The sequence below is a fragment of the Dermacentor variabilis genome, chromosome 2 (assembly GCF_050947875.1).
Source record: "Dermacentor variabilis isolate Ectoservices chromosome 2, ASM5094787v1, whole genome shotgun sequence".
Taxonomy (NCBI): domain Eukaryota; kingdom Metazoa; phylum Arthropoda; class Arachnida; order Ixodida; family Ixodidae; genus Dermacentor; species Dermacentor variabilis.
The window spans coordinates 203,503,956-203,522,465 of record NC_134569.1 but is presented as its reverse complement, the minus strand read 5'-3'; positions in this window follow the sequence as shown (position 1 = coordinate 203,522,465).

Genomic DNA, 18,510 nt, shown 5'->3' with positions numbered 1-18,510 from the left:
AGGCGCCGCTGCCTCTTCTCCTACCATTGTATCAAACAAAGTGACGGCGGCAGCGAGAGTTAATATCGCGCGCATTTGCTCCGGGGCGTGCGGTTTGCTAGAAGAAAGTGAACGGTGTGCTTAACATCTCACGCTCGTCAATGTCAAAATAGAAAAAGAGGCTACGTGCCCAAGAAAACGAGATCACTTACCTATCTTCAGAAGTGCGGCTGCGACTGTTTCGGGGTGCCTTCTCTCCAACAGGCATCATGACCTCTGCCGCGCAACTCATCAAAACAACCAGGCTCCCACATCAGTAGAAGTCTAGTAGCTGGGTGAGCCAACCACTTCAACGGATAAACGTCCCACTTATCGTAGTTAATTAAAGCATTTCACCAAACTGTGCGTCATGATGTCCGAAAAGAAAAAAAATACTTTCATCAAGAAGCACGAGGCGTGAACCAGCGCACAACTGCAACCGAATAACTGAGTCCGAAAGCCGTTCACAGCTTCACGATCGTATTCAGTTATAAGAACCTTTCAGACACAACATAACGGCACTTAAAAACCGCTAATTAATTAGCAATAATTTTTTATCAACTACCCTTCGGAAATCTTTAAGAACAACCTAATTTGTAGCGTAAACAATAAATACTACGATCAAAAAATGCGACTACGAAACTAGCGATAACCGTGTGTATTGTTGCAAAAGCGTGGGCAAAACGAAGCTCGGTGACACCCGTTTGCGCGCACACATACACACCCGAACACTACCTTGACGTTTGTCGCGCTACCTAGAAATAAAGTTTACTACTAGTTTTGCTACATTTACAAAAATAAAACTTCTAATATAGTTTGTAATACCTTTGCAGATGACGATGTGACAAGTAAGGCATGATAAGAGTCCGTTACCCGTATTTCTTTCATTTCCCTTTGGTGTTCTTAACTGAACATACGAGAACTGCAGGCTTGGGAGATGAGACGGCGGCAGTTCGGCGAGGCTCAAATAAATCGTGTGCTTCTTGCAAGGCGAGAGACGGGAGCAGCCGCAGATATAGCGATTAGCTGCGATACTGTTGCGGCCGTTGCTGAATCTGAAGCTCTTTGAAATCAATGGTTATAGCGGCTGCGCGCTGCGATTTCAAAGCGCGTTCGTTCTTTGATCTCTAGTACCACGCACATTGGATAAAAAAAACTATATTTCCTTTGCGGACAGAGGGTACGTCGTAGGAAACTCGAAGACCTCACCCGTGTATGTTTGTAGCGTGTGCGCGCTTGCATCATACGGTTCCCACAGCGCGTCCGATGCTCGAAGGTAGCGTCGTCGCCTGTCGGCACCTGTCTTATCGCCGGCCGCGCTGCCGCCGTGTCTACTTTTGGGGAACTCCACATGCGCGTAGTCACCGTGTTTGCAAGTGAATTTCGCATTATTCTGCTCCCCGAAACGTGCTCATTTCGGATCGTACCAATGGTTATGTCATCTAGCGTATGTTAAAACGACGATGGCATTTGTTGAGCGGCGAAGGAATAAATCGTTATAAACTTGGGCGGTCATGAATCTAGTCTAACGTTGCAGTTTTTACGTAGCGAAAATGGCTACGAAAGTGGGGCGGTCCCGGAAATAGGCGCTTCAAAGAGCCAGCTGTAGCGACAGCACCAGGAAGTGGCACGCGGCGCGCGCGCCAAGCATTTCAGAGCTTACTGGCTTTCGAAGGAGAGGAGTATGCGCGCGCTCGTGGCCTATTGGTTAGAGTACCGGGCTCGACGGCCGACCTTCGATTCCACCCCATCGGTCACACATTATTTTCTTTTAATGAAAGCGAGGCGAAAGAAGAACCTACCTGCCGCAAAGTGACAGGAATGAGGTTGGAACGCATCGCAATAAATGTTTGGAATGTCTTCATATGCGAGTCCTAATTATTGTATACTGGACTCAACTGCTACACAACAAAAAACAACTAGAAAAATCAACACAAATTACCCAATAACTTGTTTATTGAGAACACTCAACAGTAATATTGTTGTGCAAGGGTTGATTGAACTCAACTGTTCTTGAAAATTTGTTGAAGTCCGTTGTTTCAACAGTTCCCCAACAATATATCAATGGTTAATCAACAGTCATTTTTGTGCGGGTATCCTAAGTTTCCTTACAAAATCTGCTCGTCGGAAGTTCGCCGTGACTCTGCTTACAAATATATTGGCGTTTATTTTTGTACTAACGTAGCCAGGAGCTTTCACACCGAGAAGATATGCGTTAAAGCTAACAGAACTTTTGGGTTTTTACGTCGTCATCTGCACCTCTCGCCATCTACCATCCGTCAACAGGCCTACCAAACTTTTGTACGCACTCAACTTAAATATGTTTCATTGATCTGGTCTCATCAACCATACCTAATAGATAAATTGGAATCCATCCAAAATCGTTCTGCCCGCTTTATAACTTCTAACTACAGTCGTCAATCTAGCATTACCCAAATTAAACGCGATGTTCCTCTGCCGGACTTGGATTCCAGCCGCTCTGTTTCTCTCATATGCCTCTTTCATAAATGCTACTATAACTCAGGGTACAGCCGCTTGTCGCTTGAAACTCCTTCTCGCACATCTACTCGACTTCATAATCACCTCAGTTTCACGCGCATTTTTCGCCGCACACAGTCATTCAATAACTGCATTACCGCGCGCCATCGCACTATGGAATAGCCTTCCAAATAATATTTTCTCAATAAAATATCCTGCCAAATTTCGTGAACATTTGGAACTTCACATGTTCGCTTGACTATGTTGTACGACTATCTCTTTACCGAATACGCACGGTGAACGCCACTGCGCGCGGTCGCCACCATGGAGTTTCCCGAATCGGCTTCTTGCGTAAAAGGTAGGCAAACGGTGAGAGTAAACTATGTGCAATATGTTCTTATAATGGGCTGTCTGTGCAACCAAAGTGGGATTACAGAATGAAGCCTCAATGTAGCGATAGCACAGGTCCTCAACGACCGACTGCGCGTCTGCATGCATGTCCGCGCACAATGTTTTGCTTTCGCTGTGAGCGCATTTTCGCACCGTGCCGTGAGCTTTAGGCCGCAGCATATGAGCATTTGACAGTACGCTAGCAACCATTGTTGCGTGGGCGCTATCAGAACTGGTCAAAATAGTTTCGTTATAGAACCTTCGACGTATACGGTGACTCTGATGTGCCGTTGCGACGATTCAATCTTTTTTGTCTTCTAAATTCCTGGACATTTCAATATTATTTCGCAAGTTGCGTTGTACTGTACGTTTATTGGTCTTCTCAGCGTGCGATTTCCCTTTACTTCTTTTTCGTAATCCAGTGCGCTAATTCATAACACAAACATGACCATATGCCATGCCTTTTTTTACTGTCCGTCTTACCGTTCTCTTTCCGTTCCAGTGAACTTGCCAGAATCTAGCATCAACATGTTCATAGACCAAACCGTCATGACATTAGCCGGGAAGCGGGCGCAGGCGAGCGTCTCAGTGCGCGTTTTCTGCTGCTCACCGAACCTCGCGCCGTTCCGGCGCCGTAGCAGAAATCTTGCTCACGTCTGTGCTTGCTGCATACCCTAATTGTAGCCGATTGCTGTCTGCCGGTTCGAAGTTTCGCCAGCCAAGCTTCACGCAGCTCCTTGCCCTGCGGCTACGTGGGAATGAGGCTGACACCGCGCTCCCTTGCGTACGTACGGCATCACGGCATCGAGCAGTAGCCTACCATGCTGCACGCCACCAAAGGCAGTAACTCCGTATTATAGTACTTTCAAATCCTGTCAAGCAGACACCCAAGGCGGCAAAGCTTCACCACTTAATCAGAACCGCGGCGCAGGTGCGACGTTCGTCTTCAGCTCGCTTCGGCGCTTTCGAAGCAGCCGACGCGGCCGCTGTGTCCACGTAATCCCTCATGACACGTCACGCCGACGGTGGCGCCAGCGTTTTAAATGGTGGAACTCGCCCCGAACACGTAAACAGCGACAAGGAAGTGTGATGTAAGTGCTGAAATGTGCCTTGTTCGATTACAATTGAGGACGTCGCCTGCGTTCTGTTTAGTCTTATCATTAATTGCTTCATTGACACATAGGCTATTAGGAAGGCCCGAGGCGAAATACCACTGTCGAGACCACTGCGTAAACGTCGCACAAGTTTTGCGAGAAACGCGCCATTTCTCCTTTCGCTCTCTGGCGAACACCATCCGCCATCTATAGTGAAGGGAGGAAAAGATTTGTGAAACCGCGGCCTCAGAGACCGCTGATGCTGTACAGGGATGTCTTGACAGAAGGAGCTTTCGTTTTATTGAATGGTGTTAGCAGTGGTAGCAGGACGGACAATGTGAATGTCGAAATGAAAATGTAGTCAAGCTTGAATGGAGCAAAAGTTGATTAGATGGCAGCTTTTACAGTGCAAATTCCTGTTACGAAACGTAATGACAATTTTACATTCGACGCCTGCGGTCGTCTACAGGCAAATGAGAAACCCGCGTAATCATACCGCCGCCGCCCATCTCTGTGCCCCTCTGGGTACGTCTCCGCCGCTTGCGCGTGCGCTTGCTCTCAAACCTTCGTAGATTCTTCTTGTCGATAAGAGAGGGCGCCAACGTTCCGTCAATATCTGAGTAGCGTGAGATTTTGTGGAGAGCGTAGGTTTTTTCTGTGCTCCGAGGCGGCGACGAAATCATAAGTTTTTGTGCATGCTTCGAGCTTACTTGCAATTTCTGTAAAACCGCACGAGTCAGCGAACTTGCCACAATTTCATTCTTTCCTTGCCTCCTCTCTCTCCCTGTGATCTTTGCTTTCCCCTTTCCCATTCCCCCGGTGTAGGGTAGCCAACCGGACGTTATTCTGGTTAACCTCCCTGCCTTCTTCTTTTCTCTTTCCTCCTTCCTTCGAGCTTACTTCTGTTGTTGGTTTTCTGATTTTTCTAGCCATTACATAATAATTGAATAGTTTTCTTCCTTTTTTCTCGTTTTTCGTGTGCGCGGGTGTGTTTCGTGTATATTTGGTTTTGCAGGATAGTCAGAACGTCCTTTGGCGCCACGTGCTTCAACACGTGCAACCGGGTGGGACATGAACTCTTTATAACCCACACACAGGTTGTATTTGAAGAAAAAAGAGCATGAAAGCTTCACGCAGCTCCTTGCCCTGCGGCTACGTGTGAATAAGCCTGACACCGCGCTCCCTTGCGTACGTACGGCATCACGGCATCGAGCAGTAGCCTACCATGCTGCACGCCACCAAAGGCAGTCACTACCTATTATAGTACTTTCAAATGCTGTCAAGCAGACACCGCACAGCCAGAGGGCTAGACGAGGTTTCCGTTTGGGTGATTAATGAACTAGGACTAAAGAGTAAGGAAGCTCTGGTGAAAGCAGTGCAAGAAACTTCGAAACATAGACGAATACAAGACAGTTGGCGACAAAGTAGAATGAATTTAATTTATGATTGCAAGAGGGCGAAGGATAGAATTCACTCCTATAGACCGTTGACCATTTAATTTTTTTATTTATTTATTTACATTACCTTAGATTTATTGAAGGGCATTGAGTAAGGGGGGCAAGAGTAATTGTATGACAAAAATAGCAAAGTGCAACATCGTTATACAATATTAATGCTCAACGAATTAGGATTAGCAAGGAATGTTTCATGATTGGAGATGGATGCAATGTGATCCGGGAGGCTGTTCCAATGTGCAATAGCTCTTGATAGTGGTGATTAGTTAAATACCTGGTAGTGGTGATTAGTTAAATACCTGCGTTTGACCATGAATGCGGGTTTCATCGCTAATGAACAGGTTAGCAATGCAGGCAATCAAATTAAAGCTGGAAGCATGGGCAGACTATAATGTCCTTTTGGGAGAGCTTCAGAATGGCTTCAGAATAGGTGGGCGTTAAGATGATGACTTATTTCTTCTTACTCAGTGTATTCAAATATTATGAGTAGGAAGCAGGCCGTCATATGTGGCCTTTTTAGACATTACAGGAGTGTATGACAACGTAGACCGCAACATTTTGTGGGATATTCTGGACGGGAAGGCTTAGGCGACGATTGTCTACAGCTTTTGAAAGATACTTACCTTCAAAATACCGTCTCTATCTAGGTCTGAAAGGTTCGCCTCATCGTGGTCCCCGATAATCGTTGACTCGTTCTCAGATTCCCCAGTGTCTCGTCGCTTGCACTCATGCAGGCTTGTACAAACCAGCTGTGGTTTCTGACTCGGTGTCACTCCTTGAGAGGTCATGGCGGAGTGCCTTGTGAGGCGACTGGTAGCGCAGCACCCCTCGCTCTCCGGTGCGGAAAGGGTCTTTCCAAGTCGTCCGACGTTTCGAGCAGTTCTGACTAGTAAGATGATCACAAAATAACAATAAAAGCAGGCAGAGCTACCTAGATAGGCAGCAGCAGCTTCGTCGTCTTCTTCCTCGTAATTTTTCCTTCAAGGGGGAGTCTCTGTTACCTGATTTGTAGGCTGGAACGGCCTTGCCCGTTTTCTAATTAACTGGAATAATTCCAGAGGGGAGTGACTGTGATAAAATGAGACAACAATATGCTGCACAAATTGATTCCACGTTTTTCAGGAGTTAACTGGAATAATTCCAGAGGGGAGTGACTGTGACAAAATGAGACAAAAATATGCTGCAGAAATTGATTCCACGTTCCTCGTAATTTTTCCTTCAAGGGGGAGTCTCTGTTACCTGATTTGTAGGCTGGAACGGCCTTGCCCGTTTTCTAATTAACTGGAATAATTCCAGAGGGGAGCGACTGTGATAAAATGAGACAAAAATATGCTGCACAAATTGATTCCACGTTCTTCAGGAGTTTCGAATTAATAAAGTCCATACTAGCTGACGACAAAAGTTTCACATTGTGAATTATGGATTAAATGCTTTCTTTGAAGAAGGTGACACCGGCATGAGTTTTTCTAACTTGAAGGATCACGACTCTGAAGGTGCGTTAAGCTCAGTAGTGAAGACAGATGCGAATGCGTTTTTAAATATTTCTGCAAAACCATATCCATTAACTACTTCGCGTGAATCGTTCGTCAGTGTAATTTCGCGAGGTTGCGCAGGATTTACAACTTGCCAGAATTCCTTGGCGTTCCTGATTAGCAAATTTGGTAAGTCGTTGGGATAAAACGAGTATTTGACATTACGAACGGAAAGTAAGCAGAATTTTTAGGCGTTGAAGTGTTTTTTCCATGTAGCAGGTGTGTCGTTGCCTGCGGCGGCACGAAACAATCGTTTCTTTTTGTTTTCGAGCTGTTTTAAGGGCTGGGTAATCCACGGTTTGTTGCGATTAGTGTGAAAGGTAATCTTCGGTATAAACATATTAGTGAGATCATTTAATTTCTTTGTGAGGATAAATCAGTTCTCTTTAACTGAGCGAGTGTGAAATGCGCATCCATGCTCCAGAAAAAAGGTGTTGATATCTTCAGCTGTTGCATTATAGTTGCCCTTACCTTAAGGACGTATTGTTTTATCGGACATTTGTTTTTGAGTCGAGGTAAATGAAAACAGAGTAGGTATGACTTTGTGATCACTGATCTCAGGGAAGTAATTAACGGGTTATAGATTGTCGTGGCTATTGGTTATTATCAGATCAAGGCTGTTTTCTCATCCGCGTGAGACACAGGTTGGTTGAGAAATTAATTGTGTGAGCGTAAATTTTAATGGACATCCATAAATTTTTTCGCTTCTGCATGACCTGTTGATATGGAACTAGTTATTTTTCCCAATCATTGTCCGGATAGTTAAAATCACACACAAAAAAGAATGCTGGCATTTGGGTAAGTGGAAACAAGCTTATGAATGCTATTATTCAGATGAAGTGGGAATTCTGGATTAGTTTGGGGGGTCTATAGCAAGCGCCAAGCAGCACTATGACGGAGGGAGCATGACAGATGAGCCATGACGATCCTATATCGGATGGGATGTTAACAAGACATGATATGCCCCAATGAATTGCAACGAGAAGTCCGCCCATACGACCTACTGACGATCTACTAACCTGCATCGCAAATGTAAGGCGATTAAATGACTGCGTTGTGATGCAGTCACCGAGCGCACGGAGCGGTGTCAGCGGGTGAAGCGCTTTTATACATGACGGTGCTGTTGCCGATGACATTGTGGCCACCCATCGTACAGTGTATTCTCGTGATCACAGCTTGACTGGCGACACATTCAGCGGAATCGAGCAGTTGGTGGGCCCCAGGTAGCAGAAACCCGGTTCATTTTTGGTGCCCGGCAGTGCGAGCACCGATGACGTCCCCGTAGATAGCGTGCCATGGTCGACAGCACCAGGGTGGCAATCGCAAGGGTGGTCGTCTGCATCGCAAACGTAAGGGGAGTAAGTGGTTGCGTTGGGGTGCAGTGACTAAGCCGACCTTTATTCCATTCAGAGTCCTATTCATTTTGCTATAAACATTTTATTTATATTCGCAAGGATGATCTGAATGCTCTGCCGAGCTTACATTTAAAGGTAAGTTCGTAGTTGATGCTTCGAGCAAAGATTTCATTTGGGTGTTGGGGAATGGTTCGAAGTCTCAAAAGAAAATGTGCACGCAAGAAACACGTGCGCTTACCAAGTGGTTCATTTGATTACGCACATTGACTTGGAAAAGTAGACGTTCTGAAAACTGCCGTTGCCAATCGGAATCCCTGAGGGTGAAATCGATATAAAACACTTGGTGTTGTCATCCTTCTTTGTTGGTGCGAGAAAAATCTGTGTAGCTGTGGAATTTTTAGGCCGTGCTGCGTTTTCAATCTTTAGGCAACTGGTTCTTCAGTGGATTTGTCCAAAACCGTACAAAAGAAGACATGGTGCTCTATGACCCCATCGATAATCTCCCGGGGGGGGGGGGGGGATGCGGGCACCGTCCCCAGAAAAACTAAGGTGGGAGCTCGAGCCATCGAGAACCCCCTCCTCACTCCTGTGGTCGGCGCCTATGCAGTGACATCCACCATCCAAATAGCGGTGTGAAGAGGCAAAGAAAGCTTCGTTTAAAGACCGGCTATATATCACCGGCACTATTTGCTTAACCTCTACAGGAGCTGTCTAGTAAAACAACTTACGACGAAGTCAGAATTCGAGGAGTTCAGTTTGTCCGCTTTAATGCATATGACCTTGTCGCGCTTGCAGTATTTCAGCATGTAAGTGTATTTCAAAGACAGGAAAGCCTGTGCATCTATATGACCAACGTCACAGTTTAATACGGCCCTGATTTCTTAAACGACTACGTCGCTGAATAATGTGACTACTGGCATCACATTAGCGATCAATAGTTTTAGTATCTCCCACAATCTGTGCTGAATTTGAATTATCGCGATAAGTAAATCACAACATGAAGATCTTTTTTTTAAGCCGTGGCGTGCCAGGCAATTTAACATATTTGAATGTTCAATGCTCAATATAGCAGAGGACCATCACACAACCATCGGTGAGAGTTCGGTCAAGTGAGAAAATATAGAAGCAAAGTATAGCGAATGCACGTGACATTTGGTTCCCGCTTGAGTTATTTCGATTTCCACATGAAAGCTCCAGTGTGTTGAAGACGTTTAATGTGAAAGGACGGCTTGAACGGGTTGCATATCTGTAATCAGCGACTAAAAGAAAAACACGTACGCTATTGGGGACATTAAAGATCCATTTGCCATGAGACGACTTGTCGGCACGGTTTCTTTTCTCCCCTAAATATAACCAAAAACTGTTGGGAATTCGTGGGATCGTTATGTCTTCGCAGGATTCCAAAGTCCTAATTATTTGGAATAGCCGCGAGCGTCATTGCGAAACATATGCAACGTGAAAGACGGCCAGCACTTTCCCCAAGTTACGCCGACAGGAAGGATGCGCAGAGCTCCTTAACGACTCCCTAATGACGTGCCTCTAGGCAATAGTTTGGGAACGCCACCGTTCTTCACTTTCTAATTAGTGGCGACAAAGCACTGTGGAGGAAGAAACTTGTAAATTTCTCGCTGTCGCGGCTGCGAAGGCGGTGCGCATGTAAGCTCTCTTCCTTCCCTCTTGGGAAGCTTCGGAGTCACCAATCGATGTGGCAAGTTCGAGGTAAAGTGATTCTCAAGGGCTCTCGTCATGCTCCGTAGATGGAAAAGGGAGGGGGCTCTCACGCTTAGTTTACTGCAACTGCGCTGGTAAGCGTGGAGATTTGAAAGGCCAGGCATAGGGAAAGGAAAGACGCAGCTACAACCGACAACCCTGCGCTGCACACAGGTGACGCTGGTTTTCGGCCGCCATTTCGAGGGTTAGACACGGGCAAGATGTGGTTGCTAATAAATTTTTATTATGAATGAAGTTTTTACTATCATCACAATGACGTTGCTAGTCGCCTGCTCCACCGCATGGTTAAATTTGTCGGAGCTGTTTTTCCAGCGTTCCTTCGATGGAATTCGACACGTCTACCTCCTTCTGCTTAGCGCTGCGCAAGCAATGGCGGGCAGTTCCGGGCAAATATTCATGATAATTGAGCGGCATGCCACATATGACATTCAAATCGCCGACTTCACCTGTGAACTTGGCCGCTGGTCGCGCTTGATCACGCACAGTTAAGCGGAGCAGCTTTCATTCACCAGTCACTCAGCATATATAAAATATTTTGCACAGCGCAAACATAGCTAGCTATCCGTTTATTGCGCTCATGAGTTGCAGCATGGCGCATGGCGCAGTGGCCTGAGAAGCAGAAATTGAACTCGGAGGGAACGCACCGAGACGACTAGTAGGTTAGCTCTCCCACGTAACGAAGGACCTAATTAAGAAACAACAAAGAATGAACGTGTCCAACTTAAGAGATCAGATAGAATTCGCGGAACTGTCAAAACTGATGAACAAGGCGAAAGTAAGCGATATTCGAAATCACAACGTGTGAAAGGCTGGGGAAGCAGTAAAAAATGGACGCAGCATGGAACCAGTGGGAAGAAAATGGAAGCAGTTCCACTCAACCTGAAAGCTGTCGAAAGTACGGAGCAGTGATTCGCCAGTGTTTCCCTTGTGTTATTGTCGCGAGTACCTGCTGTTTATCTTCTTTTTATTTGGGACTAGGCTGCCTAATGAGGCTGGGGATTTTCCTCTCTTCGTTGACGCTTGGCTTCTGCTTCACGTTGTCGCACAGACGAATCGGCCCTCCGGCGTCGCTCTCTTTCGCGAGCAAGCGTCTGCTGTCGCTCGATCCGTGCCAATTGTTGGGCGTCCACGGCGTGCAAGACCGGCTCTTTGTTCGCAGGGTCTATTCAGAGAGGCTGTGATGCCCTCTATTGACTACTTTGGGTATCAGCTTAGGCGTGTCATGCCCAACGACATTGGACGGATGACATCCCGGGCCCTTAAAGTGCTCCGCACTTAAGAACCTGGCCTAGGACAAGCCAAGTTGTATGCATTGAAAGATAGACAGGGTAATATCATCATCTATTTTGAAGATATAGTAAAAGCAGCTGAAGAATTCTGTACTGACATGTATATTGCCCAGAGCAGCCACGCTACCTTCATTCTAAGTAGTGATTAACAGGATATAGTGGCTCCTTCTATATATAGCCATGAAGAATGAAGGGTCTTACAAAAAATTAACCGTGGCAAAGCGGCAGGTGACGATGGAATAATAGGCGGTTTAGTCAAAGATAGAGGATATGTCTTTCTTGGAAAGCTTGCGGCACTTTATACGAAATGTCTCACGACTTCAAGGGTTACAGATAACTGGAAGAATGCTAACATTACACTAATCCGCAAAAATGGAGACGTTAAAGAATTGCAAAATTATAGGCCCATTAGCTTAATTTCGGTATTGTATAAAATATTGAGCCAGGTAATTTCCAATAGAATAAGGGCAACACTTGACTTCAGCCATCCAAGAGAACAGGCTCACTTCAGGAAGGGATACTCTATAATGGATTACATCCATATCATCAATCACGTAATCGAGATACCTGCTATCAACCTCTATATGGATTTCGTAGATTATGAAAAAAGCATGTGATTGAATAGAGATACCGCCCGGCATAGAGACATTAGATAATTAAGGGGTATAGGAGGCATACGTGAATATCTTGGGAAATGTCTACAAAGATCGCACAGCTGCCTTGGTTCTCCACGAAAAAAAGTAGATAGATACCTACTAAGAAAGGGGTGAGGTTAGTAGACAAAATCGCTGCAGTGCATGCTTGGAAGAAGTATTCAAGCTATTAAGCTGGGAAGGCTTAGGAGTAAGGATGAACGGCGAATATGTCAGCAACCTTCAGTTTGCAGATCACATTTTCCTGTTCAGCAACACTGGCCACGAATTGCAACAAATGATTCAGGACCCTAAGAAAGAAAGTGTAAGAATGGAGTTGAAGATTGATATGCAAAACACAAAGGTAATACTCAATAGCCTGGAAAAAGGAACAAGAGTTCAAAATAGCCAGTCAGCCTCAGGAGTCTGTGAAGTAGTAGGTTTACCTTGGTCTAATACTCACAGGGGACCCTGATCATGAGTAGGAAACTTACAGAATATTAATGGCTTCGAGCGCATACGACAGACATTATCAGATCCTGAATGGAAGCTTCGCATTATCATTAAAAGGAAAGGTGTACAAACAATGCACTCAACTGGTGCTGACAGATGGGGCAGGAACATGGAGACTGACAAAGAAGCTCGAGAGAGAGAGTAAAACAACTTTATTAATAATATCTGAGAACCAGTTAAGGGACCGCGCAAAGAGTGTTGGACCGAAGAATAGTAGGCGTAACGTCAAGACATAGGAAGAGATTGGTTTGGATTAGAGATCAAGCGGGGATAGCCGATATTCTAATTGATATATCTAGAGAAAAAAATGGAGCTGGGCAGGCCGTGTAATGCGTAGGTTAAATAACCGGTGGACCATTAGGGTCACATAATGGGTATCAAGAGAAGGGCAGCGCAGTCGAGGATGGCAGAAAACTAGGTGGGGTGATGAAATTAGGAAATTCGCAGCCGCAAATTGGAATCAGTGGGCGTAGGACAGGGGTAATCAGATCGCAGGAGACCTTCGTTTTGGAGTGGACGTAATATAGGCTGTTGATGATGAGGAATAATTCTGCATAACTCGCGTAAAGCCGTGTAGGCGAAAGCAGTCGCACTTCTTTAGACAAGAGCAAGATGCAAGGCAACAGTGGCTGCTATAAGCTGAGCCGATCGTACGCCCAAATTTCAGAGTATGCGAGGTCGTACTCTAGACGCGCTAGATGACTACGCGGGATCGCTACACCACTACACCAGATTTGGCAGTATGCTTCCCTTATTGTTTCGGTTTTCTCCTTTTCGTTTAGCTTACTATCATGGAATCTGGAATGGTATAAGGCTCGACAAGGACTCTATGGACCCTGTATTCACTTTGTTAATGAGGCGCTCCCTCTTTATGCGCGGGAAGATGATTAGATATTAAATACATTCCGTCGCGGGAAACCAAGATTGCGTTTGCACGGCCATGGTTTGCGGTGGACATGTGACGTACATATAAAATTCGAAACATCAGAATTTATTGACAGTTGTAGCATGCTACAGGTCGTTATGCATAAGTTCCATATTAGACAGTTTAAGAATAGTGTTTGCAACCGAACCTAAGCGCATTACGTACTTATAGAAATGGCGTTTTTGTCATTACGCATGCTACGAAGGTTATTGGTTTTCTGTAGTTTACGTGCGCTATAATAGCGTACACTATTCACGAACGCTAAGAAATAGCGTTGTCCAATACGGCGACACCCATAGCTCCCCCTTCAGCATGAATTCTCGTCGTGGCTACGCCCTCGTTTTCGTTGATCGCCAGTAAATATTGAAATATGCTTTAGTTTCCTCTAAACTCACCTGAAACTTTGTTTATGAGTGAACAGCGCGTCCAAATTTGAGATCGTTCGGGGATTCCGGCGTCCGTATGCCTAAATGAGGGGCGTTCGCATAGCAAAAACAGCCTGATAGCTAATGGATTTCCTTGATTAGATACGTTTGGCACAAATCGTCAGACTAGACGGTGCCTTGTCTCCTAACATCCTTCTCGTCAGTAAACGGAAGCACACAGCGTGAACTTAACCTTTTCGTGTAAGCAAAATCTAGATGTATGTGGATGCTTCTTTTGTAATTTTAAGGAACGGAAATGATAGTACTTTTGATGATGTTATTGTCAACATTGTTAATGTTTTGAGGACAGCTGCTGATGGATTAAGGCTCGCTTGTGAACGCTCTGAAGAGAACCTGCAGTTCTGGACATGTTAAAATGATTTGCTCTGTACCATACATGTTCGATGTGTAACGCAAGAAAAAAACGGCGTATGTTACCACAAGAAAGGGCTCACTAAAAGATCGTGAAATTAGGATTTGCCTTGATCGCGTACAATAAATAGTCCCGCTCTAACTGGATGGATGGACGCAGGTTTGGTGTGCACGTTCCGCGTTTGATAAAGCAACAAATATCCGCGCTTCTTTGTTCTTGGTCCATGCAAATTCATCGCGCAGGGATATCAATGTTCGGGAAAAAGAAAATTACACCGAGAACCACGAACGACAATTTAGGCAAGCCATACCCTGTGTTCACAGGATACCATGAGATAGAAACGAAATTTAGTTGCTGTTTGATTTGTGAGCCAAACTAGGTTACCGCAGAAGCTGTGGCCACTGAATACCATAGAAATAGTGCAAACAGTCACGAATAGTTTTGGAAGTAAATGACTGTAAATATACATTAGTGCGTGGAGCAAATATCCAAAGCTTGAGACAGAAGCCGCTTTCTCTCTTCATTTTGACGCTTGTACTAGGTTTCCAGCCTCAGATGTACGCTAGCGCTGCAACCTACAGCGCTCCGCGGAACTCACTGCCATTAATACAGCCATTCATCGTGACGGACACATACAGGATTGTCAAAAACGTCACTATAACATAAGGTGATGTATAGTCACGAGAAGCTCACGCATGTACAATGCGTTAACGGGTCATGAAATGCTTATAAAAACGATTTTATACGTCCGAGTTTTGATGCACGGGCGATTGGTGCCACTTATTAGGACCATAGTGCTTAGGTGACACGGATAAACAAGAACGACAAAGACAGCCGCCAACCTAAGCGCTATGTTCGCGATAACTGTATAAAATTAAGTAGCCCAAAAGTCTAAACCTGGATAGGAGCATAGATACTGGCATGTGCCGCTTAAAACAACGCCAATCCGAGGCTTGTGTGAAGCAATACCGCTAAAAAAATGATGTCTTTGGAACGAACGGTCGCACCATCTTTCACCGTGCCGCGTATTTCGCCGTAGCCATGACAGGTATCTGTTGTGTAGCAGCGACATCGCGAGCTGACTGTGACGATAGCCTCGGCCTTCATCTCTTGATATCGAGAGCCAATCTCAAAAAAGGTGCTGAGTTAACGCCGGAACTTTGCTGCCGCGATGACATAAATGGTACTGAAAACCTTGAAAGTTGACATTCTATTCTCGTAAATGGGGCGAACACGAGAGCTTCTGGGTGGCGTTTGCCCAACCCACAAGTTCCCATAGAAAAATCCGGGGACTCTTTTGCATAGGAATCGTAGCTCTGTGGGGACTTCTTGCTGCAGCATGTTGCCTCTGTGGGGACGTCTGCTGCAAAATCTTGCCTCTCTTGCACCTCAAAATTTGCTTTGCGTAAATAGTAAGACGACGCGCCTTGTTTCGTCGGCAGCCTAAACTTCCGGGCGGACGGGATCATGTGGCCGATACAAAGCGTGTAATGGCGAAGCGTAAGGTTTTTGTCGTCAGTGGTTGGTTCGTGTCACTAGGGCGCACGTAACATAATGTTTCACGCTTCACAGTGCGTCTTCGCCGCTCCGCCAGTGGGACGGTCGTCGGCAACGGGAGGTGTATGCGCCACATGGAGACGTTCTGCGCATGCGCCGCCCAGGCATGAACAAGAACTTCAGTATAACGCGCGATTGAATGTTGTTGTGACAACAATAATATGGACACTTCAGGCGCAATTCTGACATCGCCCTGATTTTCCGTATAAAGTCTAAAGGCGATAACACCGTTGCCACACGTCGTATGCTGTATGTGCGAGTGAACGCACGCGAGGGAAGCCTACGATCACGGCTCAATCTGGCGCGCACAGAAGAAAGCGGAGAGCAGAGGCGCCGTCTTCTATCGCACCAAAGGCCGTTGGGGGGGATGAGAGGGAGAGAGGTTTGGCGTTGTGCTCCGGTAGCAACTGAGCATTTTCTCGACCGGGAGCAAGGGAAACTGAGGATCGCGGCTCAATCTCGCGCGCCATATTGGCCTCGAGCTCCACCACTGGAAAAGCTGGCGCCACCGTCGGCGTGACGTGCTAGGAGGGATCACGTGGACATAGCGGCCGCGTCGGCTGCTTCGGGCGCGCTGAAGCGAGCTGAAAACGAGAGTTTAAATTCCCTCATGCGCTGCGGCCCTCATTCAGTGGCGAGATTTTCCTGCTTCGAGGGTCTCCTTTACAACGCTTGAAAGCACTACAATAGGTAGTGGCTGCCTTTGAAGGCGCACAACATGGTAGGCTACTGCTCGGTGCCGCAATGCCGGACGCACGCAACGGAGCACGGTGTCAGCCATAGGTGTCAGCCTTATTCACACGTAGCCGCAGGACAAGAAGCTGTGTGAAGCTTGGCTCGCGAAACATAAAACCGGCAAACAGTCATCGGCTACAACTCGGGTATGCAGCAAGCACAGACGCGAGGAAGATTTCTGCTACGGCGCCCGGTCTGCGATGTTCTGAAAACGCTCACTGAGACGCTCGCCCGAGTCCGCTGCCCGACTAATGTCATGACGGTTTGGTCTGTGAACCTGTCGATGCTATAGAAACTGGCAAGTTCAGTGGAGTGGAAAGGCAGCGGTAAGAAGCACATTTAAAAAAAGCATGCATATGGTCATATTTGTGTTATGAATTAATGCACTGGATTACAAAAAAAGGAGCAGCGGGGAATTGCACGCTGAGAACACCGATAAACATACAGTGCGACGCAACTCGAGAAATAGTATTGAAAGGTCAAAGAATTTAGAAGAAAAAAAAGATTGAATCGTCACGACGGCACATCACAGTCCCCGTAGGCGTCGAAGTCTCTACGATGAAATTATTTTTGAACAGCTCTGATAGCGCCCACGCAACAATGGTTGCTTGTATACTGTCAAATGCTCATATTCTGCGGCCTAAAGCTCATGGCACGGTGCGAAAACGCGCGCGCGGAGAAAGCGAAACAGTGCGCGGACAAGCATGCAGACGCGCAGTCGGTCGCTGCGAATCTGCGCGATCGCTTCATTGAGGCTTCATTCTATTACGCTCCATTTAGTTATACAAACACTATAAGAACATATTTCAGATAGTTTGCTCTGAGCGTTTACCTACCTTTCACGCAAGCCGGTTCGGGAGACTCCATCGCGGCGACCGCGCGCAGTGGCGTTCACTGTACGTATTCGGTAAAGAGATAGCGTCTGTAAACGATTGTGTGCTTTCAGTTTGCCCAAGATTATTATTTAGACAGTAAGAAACTTCTCTCGTTTCGAAAGTACTTCCAGAAATGTCCGGGAGAGCTCGCGCGTGGTGTTTTCAGTGAGCGCTGACAGCAAAACCTATGAGGAGCGCGCCACGTGATCCCTCATACTACGCCAGCGAGGCGCTTCCGATAGATGGCGACTCCGTAACTCCTCGCCGCCAATACGGAGGAAAGCGGGGAGGCAACGCGCGCGGGAGGGAGGGGGGTGGGCGGCTTCGCTTCTCCCAACAAGGGCGTACTTTGCACGGTCGCACGCAGTCGCGTGCGCCGTATGCTGAAGGGGTTCTGAAGATGGCTCACACCTGTGAGCGCTGTGTTCTAGCCGCTCTTGCGTTGAAGGGTAGACCGCACGATGCTCACTTCGCTCATTGCTGCCGCGCGCTTTCTCACACCAGCGCTTTAACAGGGAGTGTCCGCGCTCATCGAGTGTGATGTGTTCATGTTTGCTCGTGCGCGCTGACACCATGTTTGTTATATGTTAGTAAGCTAATGTTTCCAAGTTCACATGGCCGATAAAGAAACTATGCTTGCTTCGTATATCTGTCTAATAATTTGCTATCGCAATCGGTGCTTCGCCTTTTGGGCGAAACTGCAACTTTTTAACACTGAACGAATTCGCAGTAACAACGTGTAATGATTCATTGGTCTGCGGCTCCGAAAGCGGTGTCTCCTTAAGGCACCACCCCCGCCCTTCGCGCTTGATCCTTCGCTCCTGTTGTCAGGAAACTTGTGTCAGGCGTTGTGGTTAAGCATATGAAAAAAAGAACAGGCACTGTAGAAATGAAATCGCTAATTTATGGGATAATGCAGAAACATGAAATGAAAATCAAAATGAAAGTATTGAAAAAAAAGTGCGAAACACGTAATTCCAAACCACGCCCAGTGACGCGCCGAACGCTTTGGCGCTGTGCCACGAAAGCCGACTGGAGACTTAGCTGATTCGGCAGCGTTTATTCGCTGCGCGTAGTGCAGCTCGGCTAGGTACAAATAGAGCAAAGCGTGTCCTCCTTCGTTGTACTGTGGCA